The sequence below is a fragment of the Pleurodeles waltl genome, chromosome 5, assembly GCF_031143425.1.
Source record: "Pleurodeles waltl isolate 20211129_DDA chromosome 5, aPleWal1.hap1.20221129, whole genome shotgun sequence".
Classification (NCBI taxonomy): domain Eukaryota; kingdom Metazoa; phylum Chordata; class Amphibia; order Caudata; family Salamandridae; genus Pleurodeles; species Pleurodeles waltl.
Genome location: NC_090444.1, coordinates 333,874,804 through 333,891,147, shown reverse-complemented (window position 1 = coordinate 333,891,147; position 16,344 = coordinate 333,874,804).

Here is a 16,344-nt window from a genome sequence, read left to right as displayed (position 1 = left end):
GGTTTCCCTAGGTGCTGGCTGAGCTAGAGGCCACAATCTACAGGTAGGCACTTTGCAAAAAACAGCTCTGTTTTCTGTCAAAAAATGGGATATGTCCACGTTGTGTTTTGGGGCATTTCCTGTCGGGGGTGCTAGGCCTACCCAAACAAGTGAGGTATCATTTTTATCGGGAGACTTTGGGGAACGCTGGGTGGAAGGAAATTTGTGGCTCGTCTCAGATTCCAGAACTTTCTGTCACTGAAATGTGAGGAAAATTTGTTTTTTTAGCCACGTTTTGAGGTTTGCAAAGGATTCTGGGTAACAGAACCTGGTCAGAGCCCCACAAGTCACCCCATCTTAGATTCCCCTAGGTTTCTAGTTTTAAAAAATGCACAGGTTTGGTAGGTTTCCCTAGGTGCCGGCTGAGCTAGAGGCCAAAATCTACAGGTAGGCACTTTGCAAAAAACACCTCTGTTTTTTGTGGACAAATGTGATGTGTCCACGTTGTGTTTTGGGGCATTTCCTGTTGCGGGCGCTAGGCCTACCCACACAAGTGAGGTATAATTTTTATCTGGAGACTTGGGGGAACGCTGGGTGGAAGGAAATTTGTGGCTCCTCTCAGATTCCAGAACTTTCTGTCACTGAAATGTGAGGAAAACGTGTTTTTTTAGCCATGTTTTGAGGTTTGCAAAGGATTCTGGGTAACAGAACCTGGTCAGAGCACCACAAGTCACCCCATCTTGGATTCCCCTAGGTCTCTAGTTTTCAAAAATGCACAGGTTTGGTAAGTTTCCCTGTGTGCCGGCTGAGCTAGAGGCCAAAATCTACAGGTAGGCACTTTGCAAAAAACAGCTCTGTTTTCTGTCAAATAATGGGATGTGTCCACGTTGTGTTTTGGGTCATTTCCTGTCACGGGCGCTAGGCCTACCCACACAAGTGAGGTATCATTTGTATCAGGAGACTTGGGGGAACGCTGGGTGGAAGGAAATTTGTGGCTCCTCTCAGATTCCAAAACTTTCTGTCACCGAAATGAGAGGAAAACGTGTTTTTTTAGCCACATTTTGAGGTTTGCAAAGGATTATGGGTAACAGAACCTGGCCAGAGCCCCGCAAGTCACCCTATCTTGGATTCCCCTAGGTCTCTAGTTTTCGAAAATGCACAGGGTTGGTAGGTTTCCCTAGGTGCCGGCTGAGCTAGAGGCCAAAGTCCACAGGCAGGCACTTTGCAAAAAACAGCTCTGTTTTCTGTCAAAAAAATGGGATGTGTCCACGTTGTGTTTTGGGGCATTTCCTGTCGCGGGCGCTAGGCCTACCCACACAAGTGAGGTATCATTTTTATCGGTAGACTAGGGGGAACATAGAATGGCAAAACAAGTGTTAATGCCCCTTATCTTTCTCTACATTTTTTCCTTCCAAATATAAGAGAGTGTGTAAAAAAGTAGTCTATTTGAGAAATGCCCTGCAATTCACAGGCTAGTATGGGCACCCCGGAATTTAGAGATGTGCAAATAACCACTGCTCCTCAAAACCTTATATTAAGACCATTTTGGAAATGCAAAGGTTTTCTTGATACCTATTTTTCACTCTTCATATTTCAGCAAATGAATTGCTGTATACCCAGTATAGAATGAAAACCAACTGCAGGGTGCAGCTCATTTATTGGCTCTGGGTACCTAGGGTTCTTGATGAACCTACAAGCCCTTTATATCCCCGCAAGCAGAAGAGTCCAGCAGACATAACGGTATATTGCTTTAAAAAATCTGACATCGCAGGAAAAAGTTACAGAGTAAAACATAAAGAAAAATGGCTGAGGAAAACCTTGTAGGATCTACACAAATGACCCCTTGCTGAATTCAGAATTTTGTCTAGTTTTCAGAAATGTTTAGCTTTCCGGGATCCAGCATTGGTTTCACACCCATTCCTGTCACTAACTGGAAGGAGGCTGAAAGCACCAAAAATAGTAAAAATGGGGTATGTCCCAGTAAAATGCCAAATTTGTGCTGAAAAATTTGGTTTTCTGATTCAAGTCTGCCCGTTCCTGAAAGGTGGGAAGATGGTGATTTTAGCACCAGAAACCATTTGTTGATGGCATTTTCAGGGAAAAAACCACAAGCCTTCTTCGGTAGCCCTTTTTTCCCATTTTTTTGGAAAAAACGAAATTTTCACAGTATGTTGGCTAATTTCTTGGTCTCCTCTAGGGGAAACCACAAACTCTGGGTACCATTAGAATCCCTAGGATGTTGTAAAAAAAGGGTGCAAATTTGGCGTGGATATCTTATGTGGACAAAAAGTTATGAAAGCCTAAGCGCGAACCACCCAAATAACCAAAAAAGGGCTCAGCACTGGGGGGGGGAAGGCCCAGCAGCTAAGCGGTTAAGTGGTAACCAAGAGTCCGACTTAAAGACACCAGCCCAAGTGGCAGTCAGGTCAGAAGAAATGTGGGCCGCAATCCTAAATTCAATGCATGCAACGGTCTTGGCGCTTCAATTTCACAAAAATAAAATGGACATTCAAGTCGACTTGCTAAACACCCTGGCAGTATTTGTCTCTGGGATTGACAATAAATTGGAAAAATTAAACACACTTATAACAAGGGCAGAAGTCAATCACTATAATTATTTTACAATTTGTTCCTGTAAGGAGGTAGTAGAAAAGATATCCCAACTACCGCAAATCCTAGAGGGAATACTCCAAGAAATCTGCTCCACCCGGAAGGTTGAAGATACTTGCACTAAACCACTCGCCACCAAGCTAAAATCTACTCTGAGCGAGCTGAAACAAGAGGACCAGCAGCCCAATTCTTCTCTAGCACCTGTTTCATCAACCACAAGCAAGGAGAGAAAATCGGCTGACAGTCGCCAACTAGCAAGTGCTAGTATGGAACCCATGGAGAATCATCCTCCGCTATAGTCCATCAATGAGACCGGGAACCCTGAGCCTCCCACAACCCGGATCCTTTAAAAAAGAGAACAAAAGCGGGCAAGGAAGGGAAGGAAGTCTGCACAATTACATCATCCAATTGCCATAAAAAGCACAGATACCAGCCTAAAGGAATCACCTAAGGACCATGCAACGTCAAATGGAGGGTATAATAAAGACATTACTGCCCACATAAGTACAAGCTCCAATACAATAGTAGATGTGATAACAATCCCCGGCTAAGCAGACAGCACCCAGTCAACAATGTCCTCCCAGAGGTCACCAGCAGCAATTGGCTCAAAAACGAACTTAAGACCAAGCCCCACAAGGAGCCACCAGAGTATAAAACCAAAAGCCATCACGCCTGCGCTGCACCCCCAACTAACATGGGCCACTGTGGGCAGCAAGGGACACAAGCTTGTTACTGGTCAGTGGGAAGACAGTTATAGGGAACAAAACCAGCATATAGAGCAACACCAGCCACTTATATCAGACACGAATGCCCAGGAGTTCACTCGCCAGTTATTGTGGATTCCAGAATACACCTCCAGGTCCCCCACAGATATTCTCAATCGCTCTTCTATTCTAAGAATCATAAAAGCCCTACCGGATCTTCAGTCTGTAGTGTCAGAGGATCTTGCAGCAATAAAATTCATCCAAGCAAGAGGCAACCAACACACGGACCCAACACTCACCATCTTCTCTTCACTAGATATCCCAAAGCGGATCATGAAAAGAAAGGACCTATTGAAAGCCTGGTGCATTGAGGTGACCAACTACAAAGAAGAGCGTTATCCAACTCCGCTGCTAGCCTCACAATCCCTGGGAAATCCCGAAGGTACATGGTCATTTTTTAAAGGAGTACATCGAGCCAGCAGGCCCATTGAAGAAAAGTCCAGTGAGAAATGCCCACCTAAGCACCCGCTGACAGTCCAAATATGGAGAGAAGAAGGGAGGAAAAGTGTGGTTTTGGGTCAACAAATGTATGCGGAAAGGGAATGGGCAGCGACGAACTTTCCACCAAGACTGATGGGCAAAAATTTAATAGGTAAGGATCAACCCGCACACGGCATATTATCCATTTGCTCTTGGAACATTGGTGGCCTACGGGCAAAACAGGAGGATCCTGCAGTAATCAATATTTTCAGTACCTTCAAAATTTTACTCCTACAGGAATCCTGGGCAATGGAATCAATACCAATAATCGGATTGTTGGAATATCTTAGCCCAACAACAAAAACCAATAGGCCCGGAAGGCCGAAGGGAGGCCTAGCCATCTACATTAGTACGAGCCTTTTGGTAAAAATCTCTGAGCATAAGGAGGAAGACCAACCCTTTCAATTACTCCGGCTGGACAATTGGGGGAAAATTACACAGGAACCATTGATTTTAGTTAACATATACATCAATCCAAAAAATAAAAAAATTGAAGCAAACAAATTGCTATCGCAACTGTTAAGGATAAAAAGCACAGTAAAATCGGCATTCTGGCTAATGTCGGGCAACTTCAATCTTGGCTTATTCCACAACCCCAGTGAGGACCACATTTAAACAGTGGCAAGAATGCCCAGCAAAATCCTCCCAAACAAATGCAGGAAAGATAAAATAGGGGAGAGTTTTATACGCACCTGTGAATCAGTAGGCCTCTTCGTGCTAAACGGACGGAAGTGCCCCGATATCCCCCCAGCATGGACAAGATTCTCCGGGAAATCGGTCTCCTATCTAGATTACACCCTGGTGTCCCCTGCTCTATATAAGTTAGTAAACACCCTTACCATCATGGACCGCACGGCAAGTGATCATAAGCCACAGGTATTTGGGATCTGTGCATCACCACAAAATCCAGAGAAAGCAGTAGTCCTAACCGGGGCATTGGGCACCGAAAACCTAAAGCGACTCAAATGCTCCTCTGACACCATTGAAAGCCAGGCAGATGAGGCCCTACAAAAGCTAGAGTCAATGGCCACAAGTGGGGCAAAGCTGAAAACAGTTTGGGAGTCTTTTGCCACCAACCTCGTAAAAAAAGATTCCTTAAAAAATACGAGAAAGGGAGCACCTTTAAAACTCCTCCAAAGTGCACTCTTACCGCTGTCAGTGCGCAAAAGGAAAGCAGGGGTAGGTAAACTGTTAAGGTCACTGCGTAAAAGTCCAGATAATGGATCAATATTGACCGCGTTGAGAGAGCAAAGGAAATGGTACAAAAGGGATCTATGGACCTTTAAAAAAGGCCAACAGGAGGCCCTGTGGGCCAAACTACATTTTGCAATCAAAACATCTGACTCCAAAAGATTTTGGAAAATCATCAACACAATAGACAATGGTGCAAAAGCAGGCAATAATGCAAATATAGCAGAGGAAGTATGGGTATCCCATTTAAAGTCCCATCTAAAAGAACTGCCCATCGAAGAAGGCCCTCAAATTCAGGGGCATAAGATTGGCTTGGAATCCAACATCCCTGATCCTTTGAAATTTACTGCACCAGAACTGATCAAAATCATTGGAAAGTCACGAACGGACTGCACCCCCGGCTCTAATGGCTTACCCAAAGCATTATTCAAACAAGAAACAGAAAGGTGGGCAAATATCCTGGCTGCAATATTCAACGATGTGCTCACAAAAGGCAACGTCCTGGCATCTTGGAAAGGCTCAATAATCCACCCCATATATAAGGGTGGGAGCGCGCTCTCCCCAAGTAACTACAGACTAATCAGCCTTTTAGATGTTGACCTCAAGTACTTTTCCTGCTGTGTGCTAAGTCACCTAGAAGCCTGGATCACAGATAATGACATTTTACCCCTTAACCAAACCGGCTTCACTACGCACCAAGGAACATTAACAAACCTTGTGGGGCTAGGTCTGATCATAAATTGAGCAAAAGCAAAAGGGACTGCAACCTATTTATGTTTTGTGGACTTTAAAGCTGCTTTTGACTGTGTCTCCCACGGCAAATTGTGGGCTAAATTACTACTGTGGGGGCTGCCACATTCTATTTTAAATGCCATCAAAATGATATACTCTGACACTTGGGTGAAGGTGAAATTGGGGGAAGGCTCTCACCTATCCAGTGCAGTCAAAACAACAGTGGGTGTGAAGCAAGGCTGTGTATTGGCCCCAGCACTGTTCAACCTGTACATAGCAGATCTCCCCACTAAGTTAAATGGCCATTCCTCCCACTCTCCCTCACTGGGCGGTCAACAAATATCCAATCTTGTATATGCAGACGACCTACTACTAATTAGCAATTCCAGACTAGGCATGCAGAAATTGTTAAAGGCATTAGAAGAATACTCAGGATCTAATGATTTAGAAATCAATCATAAAAAGTCTAAAATTATTATCTTAAACCGCAGGCCAACCAGCCGAAGTAAATAGCATATGAATGGGAAAACCCTAGAGGAAGTAACATCATATAGATACATGGGATTTGTTGTGGACGCCAGAGGTAATTACTCGTCACAAAAAGAAGCAATAAAAAGTAAGACGCAGGCTCTCACTTACGCCTTTTGTAAGCTAGCAAATTCAACCTGCGGTCAGGCTCTGAACATATTAACAGCTGTAATGAGAGCAAAACTACTTCCGACTATCACCTATGGGACCAAAATAATGAGGGGGATGGAAGTAGGGCTGCTGGATAAGTTTCTGACAAAAACATATAAGCGCGTTTTTCGGCTCCCTTGGCGGGCCTCGCCAGCCCAGGTCAGACTGGAATTCATGCTGGTCAAACAGTCATTAGCCCATCCCACGGCATACATTAAATGCTGCTACAAACTGAGCCGTGCATAAAAAGGGTCCTTAGCCTATCTAGTCTGGCAGGAAATAATCCTAGAAAGAGGGAGCTGCAACTACATAAGGCATCTAGAAAAAAGTAAGAGTCTTTTGAACTTAGATGAGTTATGGGATCGGTCTCTACCCATCCCCGCGTTCAATAAAGCTGTGAATAAAGCAAGCAAACTACAGAGCTGGCTAGAAGATAGGGACTTACTGACCAAAAGGGAGCATAGTTGGTTGATCCTTAACTCTTACAAAACGTTTAAAGAATCACTACTTATGGCTGGCTCCTACTCACGAAAATAAACCATTTCTTTCTCAGACTTAGGCTGGGTGAAGTCCCAACGTTAGACCTCTTGCCAAAATGGAAAAAGGAGAGGCAAGTAGGTTCCCCAGGAGTGCCGTCTCTGTCATCTAGCAGAAGAAAACTTGGTGCATGTGGTCTGCATTTGTCCAGCGTTGGCGGTTGAAAGGAGACTCTTGTTGAAAAAATAACTAAACAGTTTAAAAATTAAATCCTGCAGACAAGCACTAATTGCAGCTTTTAACCCTCAAAACACAATATTGAACATTAGGCTGGTTCAATTTTTGGAAATTTTCTCTCTAAAAATCACAGCCTCTCGAAATTACCAAGCCATAGGGAGGGTAGAAACGATAGTAAAATCCCTGTAGCCCTCTCGAAATATATAAAAGAAGGGAAGGCTTCGAGGTAGTTGATTCGGGTTGCTGAGCAGGTTGGTAATAAAGTCTGGTACTAACAATTAGACTTAAGTAGGAGCATACATAATCAACAGAAGATCTCTCCCCAATTTGTCCAATTTTTTTAAAATGTCCCATTGGTCTATTTCTATTCTCTTCTACATTTCAATGTGGAAGAACATTTTCATATATAATTTCATTTAAACACAGGACCTTTTAAGCTATATTTGCCTTATCTATACTAAGTTTGTTTTGTTGCCCTATCAATATTAATGTCATGTAGCATTAGTAAGTTCTTTAAAAAAATATATATATTTGCTCTGTTAAACGTTTATGTGGAAGGAAAAGTTTTATGGTTTTAATTAATTCATAAACTTGTGTGTTATTCACCTGTTGGCAGTGTTCATGTTGTGAGCTGGACTATGTGTGTGCCAATAGTAATGGAATCGGGTATGGTGTGCCATGTGTGTAACAGGCTGGACTGTTAATTTCATGTAGTTCTCTTGTATGTGTTACCTCTGCAGATCAGCGCCCATCAAAAGAAGGGGTTATGGCATGCCATCACCAAGGAAGTGCAGACCCTGGGGGTCTATGGCAGGCGGAGCACCCACTGTCGGAAACGGTGGAAGGACCTGAGACGCTGGGCACATAAGACCGCGGAGGCACAGCTGGGGATGGCCTCCCAACGAGGAAGGGGTGCCAGTCGGACCCTGACCCCACTGATGGGCCGCATTCTGGTGGTTGCCTACCCTGAGCTGGATGGGACCTTGAGGGAATCCCAGCAGTCACAAGGGGGTGAATACAGTGGATATTATTACATATTTTGGCTGGTGGGGTCGTATCTGGGTGGGGGTTGTGTGTTAGTGGGTGCCCCTAAGGCCAGGCCACACATTGCAGTGTGGGTCATCAATGGTTGCAGGGCAAATGCAGGTAACCTAGCTTATTAGTAGTCACTTTCAGGCAGGGCATCGTGGGTCCTAGGTATGCTGCAGTTGGCGGTGTGTGCTACTCATCTTGCCTTGGTGACTAGCCATGTCACTGGTAGTGCAATGCATATTGCTTAGTCCTGTTCCCTGTGTATGACGGTGATGTGCATGCCAATAGTGGTGTTGGAGCAGTCATTGACCAAGTGTATCCTTTGCTCCGCCCTTTCTTGTTTTGTCATCCTGTCCTTGTGTGCATTAGCATCATCAGGCAGAGGAGCAGGGGCACCAGCGACAGAGGGAGCTGCATCCCACCGGACCCAGGAGGCAGAGTCCACTGACGTCGAGGGAACGAGTGGGACGGAGGGCGAGGGGAACACCATGGCGGAGACTGGAGGAGATGACAGAGACTCGGATACTTCCTCCGATGGGAGATCCCTGGTGGTGACGGACACCTCTGGGACCACCCCAGCTGCAGGTACATCTGCCACACCATACCAGCACCACCCTCCCAGGAGCCCCTCAGCAAGCTGCCCATTCCCACTCACCCAGAAGGAGGGGCATCTCCTTTGCCCCCGGCACCTCAAGCCCTGCCCCAGCGAGACCTGCTGCCCTGAGAGAGGAGGCTATTGATCTCCTAAGATCCATCTCTGTAGGGCAATCAACCACTGTGAATGCCATCCAGGGGCTGGCATCCCAGATGCAGCAATGCAATGCATTCCTGGTAGGCATTCATGGGGATTGGCGCTCAAACAGAGATCGATTCAGGCTCTGGCCTCCTTTCTGATGGCAGTCATGGCCCCTGTTTCTACCATCCCCCTCCAACTACCACTTCCCAGTCCCACTCCCATCAACCCTAACCCATCTCAGGCACACATACAGACAACCATGCACACAAGACAACACACAAGAGTGGCACAGGTTAACACAAGCACCACACTTCATCACACGGGCAGTCACGCAAATACCAAACAGTTGCAGACACAACAACATCCACTGCCTCCACTGTCTCCCCCTCCTTCTCCACCTCCCTCCCAGTCATGTCTACACTCACACCTGCATGCATCACATCAATACCCCCTAACAGCATCATTACACCAAGCAGAACACACACCTCACTGTCAGACACCTCCACAACAGCCAAGCACTCTGCCCCTTTGTCCTCTCCCAACGTGTCTGTCCCCCCTCCTAAAGGACCCAAACGGAAGCATTCACAACAGCCATCCACCTCACATCAGCATACTGCTCATGCACCTGCACCCAAGTCCAGAAGACATACACCTCCAACAACAACTCCCTCATTCTCCACTCCTATTACTCCTCCCTCCTCCCACCCCACCGTCCCTAAAAAGCTTTTCCTTTCCCAATTTGACCTCTTCCCTACCTCTCATTCCCCCTGTCCTGCCCGTATGGGCAGAGTACAAAGGACACAGCCCAGCACCTCAGCCAAACAGTCCACGGGGACAGTGGTAGCACCACCTACTCTTGGTGGTAAGGATACCACACCTCTCTCACAAAAGGGGAAGGAGCCAGCACCATCAGGGAAGAAGGGGAAGAGGTCTGCACCACCTGTAAAGAAGTGGAAGGAGCCTGCACCACCTGTAAAGAAGGGGACGGAGCCTGCGCCACCTGTAAAGAAGGGGAAGGAGCCTGCATCACCTGGAAAGAAGGGTAATCGGCCTGCACCACCTGTGAAGAAGGGGAAGAGGCCTGCACCACCAGGCAGAGAGGGAAAGAGCCCATCTACCCTGCCAGGAAGGGTAAGGGATCCACACCCCATGTACAGGAGGAGACAAAGCACTCTACGCCAGTGGAGGCTGTCAGGCTGACACCGCCACCACCACCAGCTGTCACGGGGCCCCCACCGCCAGCTCAGGAAGTGCAGCCACAGAGAGTGCAGAGGCTGCCCCCAAGCCTCCTCCATCCACCACCTTAGTGCAGCCATCAGAAAGCAGAGGCTGCCCAGGAGGCTCCTCCATCCACCACCACAGTGCAGCCATCAGAGAGTACAGAGCTTGCCCAGGAAGCACCTCCATCCACCACCAGAGTGCAGCCGTCACCACCAGCAGACGCCATGCAGGCTACACTCCAGGGGCTGCTGTGTGAGTTGCCCCTTCCAAAGAAGTGGGCAAGTCACCCACCTGAGAGACTGTGGCCATGCACTCCCCACGACCGAGCAATGGGCATGTTACCCCCTCCAGAAGCAGTGGGAAAGTCACCCACCTGACAGACTGTGGCCTTGCACTCCCCAGGACAGAGCAATGGACATGTTGCCCACTCCAGAAGCAGTGGGCAAGTTACCCACCTGAGAGACTGTGGCCTTGCAATCCCTAGGAGAGAGCAATGGGCATGTTGCCCCCTCCAGAAGCAGTGGGCAAGTTACCCACTCCAGAGACTATGGCCTTGCACTGCCCAGGACAGAGCAATGGGCATGTTGCCCCCTCCAGAAGCAGTGGGCAAGTCACCCACTCTAAAGACTGTGGCCTTGCACTCCCTAGGACAGAGGGATGGGCATGTTGCCCCCTCCAGAATCAGTGGGGTAGTTCTCGTATTCGGCTGAGGTGACCCCGTCCCCGTGAGGAGCCTTCCCACTTGCAAATTATCCCCCTGCAGTGTTCTCGACCGATGTGTCAGGATACAGGTTAGGCCTTGGACTGTGCCCTGTGGCCTTGTGTGCCCTTATGACTTTGAACTGGGCATTGGCCCTTTATGTACATCTGTAAATATATTTGGTTCATGTGGTGGGTTTTGCTATGCTAATACATAGTCAGTACTCCAGCAATCTGGTCCATGTTTTACTATGCTGTGTGTCCTGTGCCATTGGTTTACATGTGCAGCTGGTTGTGTGTATGGTGTGTGTGTGTCGGATGTGTGTTGTGCGTGTGTGTGTGTGTCACTCTCGTTTTCCTCACACCCTCCCTTGTGTGCTAGGTGGCTGTACTCACCATCGTCGTCTTCGTCAGTGTTGGTGTTCCAGGTGGAGCATATGGTAGAAGATCATCGGGAAAACTTGCAGTTCGGGTTCCATGGCAGCGTGATTCTTCCCTGTGTCTCCAATGGTGAGTCCTTTCACTTCTGTGCTCTGTTTCCACCAGGCTTTTGTTGGCGTTGGTACCCCTCCGGAAATGGTGATGGTTTCCTGTGTCTTAATATGGTGGGCGGTACTTTGACTTCCGCCTGGCTGTTGTTGGCTGCTGCTGTGTTGAATGTTGTTTCTGCCATGGTGGTTGGTGTGGTAAATTGGCTGTCTATGGGAGTTGTCACTGCCATGGTCATAATTTGGCGGAAGTTACCACCAGCATATTGGCGGAATTACCGCCACTTTATCACTCACCGCCAGGATCATAATGCGGGCCTAATAGTCATAAGGCCACATGTACGTTAAATTTGGTTTTGCAACTTGCAAATTGCGAGTCTTAGCGACTCGCAATTTGTGAGTCGCAAAACCTGATGTACAACAGTGTCAATAACAATGTTTGCGATTCCCAATGGGGTCACAAATGCCCTACCTCATAAATATTTATGAGGTAGGTCATAATTTGCGACACCAGTAGGAATGGCCGCCCTCATAGGAATGGTGGCCTGCTGGGGACAGCAGACCACCATGTCTGTGACTGCTTTTAAATAAAGCAGTTTAAAAAAAAATGCAACCCCTTTTCTGTAAAGGAAAACAGGATGCATTTCAAAAACAAAAATGAAAAGATTTCTTTTCATTTTTGGAGCAGGCAGTGGTCCGTGGTACCCATTCCAGTTTGCGAGTAGGTTAGCACCAATTTGAAACTGGTGCTAACTGTGATTGTTTTGTGACCGCATTCACAGTCACAAAACAATCCTACTTTGCACTGCGACTCGCAATTAGGAACAGAATGCCCCTTCCTAATTGCAACTCGCAAACCTATTTTGTGATTCGGTAAATAGATTACCAAATCGCAAAATAGGGTCTATGCATACCAAAATCTTTTTTCTTGTTGCAAACGGCTCGATCCTGCGAATTGGGCCATTTGCGACAAGAAAAATGTTACGTACATCTGGCCCTTAATCCTTAGAAAACTGTGAGAATGCTGTTGTTACTCAAAGTACCTGGTTAGCATAAAAAATAAAGCCGCACAGGCGAGAGTGCTTCAGAAAAGTCAGCGATGCATTGATTCCGTACTCACAATTGAGGCTGTGCGTCGTTTCCTTCTCTGTCGGGTCATTGATGCACCGTTTTTCTCCCTCGCAAGAGAGCGATGCGTCAATTTACGGATGGGGCACCTCAGATCCGCAGAGAGTCGGGTTGACTTGGACACCCAGGGAAGATGCATGGAAAATCAGGTTGCACAGTGTAAGAATATGGTGCTGTGTGGGGTTTGCTTCATTATCAGCATCTGTAAGCGGGTGTTGCGTGTCATTTCTCCGAGCACATTGTGTCGACCTCCCAGCCACGATGCAGGTGGAGCGTCAATTTCAGCTGAGAAGCCGGCGGCAGGTTGTTTAGCAGCCACATTGCGGAAGGTGAGTTGTAAATTTCCCACAGGGCATTCTGTGCGTGGATTTTCAGTTCTTGTCTGCCAGCCTCACCTTTCAAGGGCCCAGGGACTGGATAGGGCACCATTTGGCAGGGTAGGAGTCTCAGCAGAGAGTCCAGGTGCTGGCAAGGGAAGTCTCTGATGGCCCTGACACTTCAACAACAGGAGGCAAGCTCAGTTCAAGCCCTTGGAGATTCTTCTCAAGCTGGAATGCACAACAAAGCCCAGTCTTTGTCCCCTTTCACAGGCAGAAGCAGCAACTGCAGGATATTCCAACAAAGCACAGTCACAGGCAGTGGCAGCACTTCTCCTCAGCTCTTCAGCTCTTCTCCTTGGCAGAGGTTCCTCTTGATTCCAGAAGTTATCTAATTTTCAGGGGTTTTGGGTTCACTACTTTTACCTCTTTCTGCCTTTTCAGCGGGCAAACTTCAAAGGAAAGTCTTTCTTGTATTTAAGATCCTACCTTGCCCAGGTTAGGCCCCAGACACACACCAGGGGGTTGTGTGAGGGCAGGCACAGTCCATTCAGGGCTACGTGAGCACTCCTCCCCTCCCTCCCAGCACAGATAGCTCATCAGGAAATGCAGGCTATACCAGAGCTCCCTTTGTGTCACTGTCTAGAGGAGAGGTACAAATAGCCCAATTGTCAAAGTGACCCAGATAGGGAATACACAAATAGGCAGAGTCACAGAATGGTTTAAGCAAGAAAATGCCTACTTTCTAAAAGGGGCATTTTCAAACACACAATCTAAAAACAAACTTTACCAAAAGATGTATTTTTAAATTGGGAGTTCAGAGACCCTAAGCTCCATATTTCTATCTGCTCACAGGGAATCTGTAGTTTAATAATATTTAAAGGCAGCCACCATGTTTACCTATGAGAGATAGGCCTTGCACAGTGAAAACCGAATTTGGCAGTATTTCACTGTCAGGACATATAAAATGCATTAGTATATGTCATACCTTAAACATACACTGCACCCTGCTCATGGGGCTACCTAGGGCCTATCTTAAGGGTACCTTAAAAGTGAGAAAAGTAAAGGTTTAGGCCTGGTGGGTACATTTGCCAAGTCGAATTGGCAGTTTAAAAACTGCACACACCGACAATGCAGTGGCAGGTCTGAGCCGTGTTTACAGGGCTACTAAGGTGGGTGGCGCAACCAGCGCTGCAGACCCACTAGTAGCATTTAATTTACAGGCCCTTGGCACCTCTAGTGCACTGTACTAGGGACTTACTAGTAAATCAATATGCCAATCATGGAAAGCAATTTACACATACATTTTACATAGGAACACTTGCACATTAGCACTGGATAGCAGTGCTAAAGTGCCCAGATTATCAAAAACAGCACACATCAACAACCTGGGAAAGAGAGGCAAAAAGTTAGGGAAGACCATGCCAAGGATGACAAGTATAACAACATCACTCACCTGCAAGCAAGAAACCAATAAAGTCCAGTTCATTGACCGGCCACTTACCAAATGAACTGGACGGATCAGCCTGACCAAAACCAACCCAACAGACCTGAAGGACAAAACCAACCAGTGTGCCAAGTTTAGTGGCACTGTAACTTTCAGGGCCCCAGATCTGCCAATAGCTGGGGTACTGGATCCCCAACATTTGAAACACAGAAGCAAAGTAAACTCCAGACTCTCAAAAGCCCAGAAGCAACCCCCTATCAAGGGTCCTCAGGACACCCAAGAATCAACCTCCAGAGTGGCTGATTTTGTATGCAATTTTTAAGATTTACCCATTCATGCCAATGGTGCGTAATTACATCCAAAAGCATATATTTTCTAATATTTGAAAAATAATAACTTAAAAAGAACTTACCCAATTTAGATGATCTTGTTCTTAAAAAGTTATAAAAATCAGAAGTATTTTTTGTAAATTGATCTTGAGTTATTCTTCTGAGTGTGTGCCTACATTTATTGATACTGTAAGCACAACTAATGCTTAGCACATCTCTAAGATAAGTCTAACTGCTTGCCCACCCTACCACAAAAACAGAGCATTAGGTGGTCTGGTTTTTACCACTGAAAATCAAGGTGGGGTTGCTTGGACTTTCTGCACAGAGCACATCATTTTGTACACTATATAGGGAGCCAGCCTTCTACATATATATACCTATATACACATGCACACACACCCACACACCCACCACACACATATAGGTTTTAATTACCTGATATATTCTTAGAATTTAATTGTAAAGGTATGCGTGGCAAAGGCGTAAAGACATGTGGTAAAAGCAATGCGTGGTAAAAGCATTACATGTTAAAGGAGATTGATGGTAAAGGCATGCATGGTAGAGGTATTTTTTGTAATGTCACACATCCCTCAACAGACCCCATGCTGGGTAAGACATTCCAGTGACAGTAGCGTTTTTTGTTATTGTCTGCCACTACTCTACCTACCTGCAGCCCACTGTTGTCTATGAGGATGTTCAAAGTTGTCTTTCATAAGATTTTGCTTCAAGAGTCAAGGTAATGATTCCAAAGTGCATAGCTGGGTTCCCTAGTTCCCGATACTGTGTGATGGGACATAATAGCTACCTTGCTCACTTTACCAAATCAGGCAACCAGTTCCCCACAAATGGTGTGGAGGGAGCCTTTCAGGCCATGGGGAAGTCCATTATCAGTTGTAATGTTGGCTTTATATCCCATATTTTGATCCTGATGCTGCTATCAGCACTATTGTTTCCACTACTGCTAACAACACTTTCATACATACTGTCTCCAAGACTACATATCACATACCCCTAATGACCACTGTGCTAATATTATTAATGCACACTTATATCCCAGGTCAAGCCCCTACAATTTTGACTCAAGTTCATTCTACAAGTACTCCTGCTGCAACTACAACTATAACTACTTTTATTGGTGTAACTAATAGTCATACCACTTCCATTGTTTCTGCTGCTGCGCATCCTACTACTTCCATTACTAGTACTACTGCCGTTACATTGGTTCAACAAAACCTGAAAAACCTGATTATTCTACCATTTATAGCTGCCCAGGTCTTTCAGTGAACACCAAGATATCCCATTAAAGCAGCACTTGTAGTCTACATTATTAATTCTTTCACAATAATATTATGCTCCAACTACCAAATGTGTAAGACAATGGCTTTTTGCAAGTTCACCCCCATATGTTTTGCCTGCACTCTTTCGCTTACGCATGGTACTTGCAAAGTATTTTGTTGATACCCGAATTTACCATTGGCTTGGTCCAGCGTCTCTCTAATTTACCTGCTTCTTATTTGTTAGCACGCTATATGCATATCGTCTGCTTCACTTTCTGCTCTCTTCTTTGCCATCCATGCCGTTTGGTTCCCTTGGGGCCAAGTGCTCTTTCCAATCACTTGCCATTGGACACTGCCCATTGTTCATCCTCTGGCTACGATGCTGAAAGTACTTCTTTTTTCCTTCTGCATGTCATCTTCTTTCTTTGCTGCCACCTTCTTCTTCGATGCATGCTGTCTTATTTCTTCACTGCATGCCATCTTCTTTCTTCTCTTCCTCTCCTCCCAGGTGTGTGGGTGTGC